Source organism: Pyxicephalus adspersus, unplaced genomic scaffold (genome assembly GCF_032062135.1).
Source record: "Pyxicephalus adspersus unplaced genomic scaffold, UCB_Pads_2.0 Sca1768, whole genome shotgun sequence".
Taxonomy (NCBI): Eukaryota; Metazoa; Chordata; class Amphibia; order Anura; family Pyxicephalidae; genus Pyxicephalus; species Pyxicephalus adspersus.
The window spans coordinates 2,122-3,053 of record NW_027318775.1 but is presented as its reverse complement, the minus strand read 5'-3'; positions in this window follow the sequence as shown (position 1 = coordinate 3,053).

Below are 932 nucleotides of genomic sequence, written 5' to 3'. Positions count from 1 at the left end.
AGTAAATAATTGCAATCAAACAGGTAAGTTTCTTTTATTGCAAAAGGGACATCGCCTGTCCTTTCTGCAATAATGAACCTGCCTGGTTGCAATATTTTTTTTTCAAGCTTTAGTTCTGTATTATTTGTAGTGGCAGCATTAGTTTTCATTTTTTTGTTTTTATTTTATTTTCACCTGGCAATAATACCACCAATGCACTTCTTATCCTAGGGTGATAATACCCACTCATTGTGCTGTATCTATAACGGAGAAGCATTGTCACCCCAGGCTGCTCTGACTACAGTTACCCCTCTTCTCATCTTTTCAACATCTTCATCCATTTACATAGGCAAACCCAATATTAGAAGCAGTAACTATGTCCATAGGGTTTAATATCTTGGATATGTTTATTTCCTTAGTGGTTGAACTTGATGGACTTTTGTAACTATGACTATGAAACTATGTAACAATATTGATTGGTTTAAAGGAGTTCTCTAGATATTCTCTAAATACTTATTCACTCATAAAATTTAAAAATATAAAATGAGTCCAATGGAAAAGTTTCCTTTTAAACCATGCTGCCCATAATTCTAGATGATAATAAAGTCCAATTAAACCCATTTCTGAACATGGCAAATTCTAATACGAATCAGGTTAATATAATATTTATGTCAATATAATCAGTGTAATGAAGAAAAGTGCTGGATGAAATACCTGTTTAGTGGCTGAATGTGCTTGTACACTGCACTACATCTATATCCCTCATCCCTAATTCAGCTGGTGGGAAGGTCAGTCAAGTGTGACCATGTAACCCCCAAAGTAGGAAGAACAATAGATGTCAGACTACATTACCCTGCATCCCCCCATTGCAATATAAACCACATGATGAGGCAGCAGACTCTAGGACCTCAGCCTGTTAAAAGTAACTAAAATGGAGAAAAGTCTACAAGGCT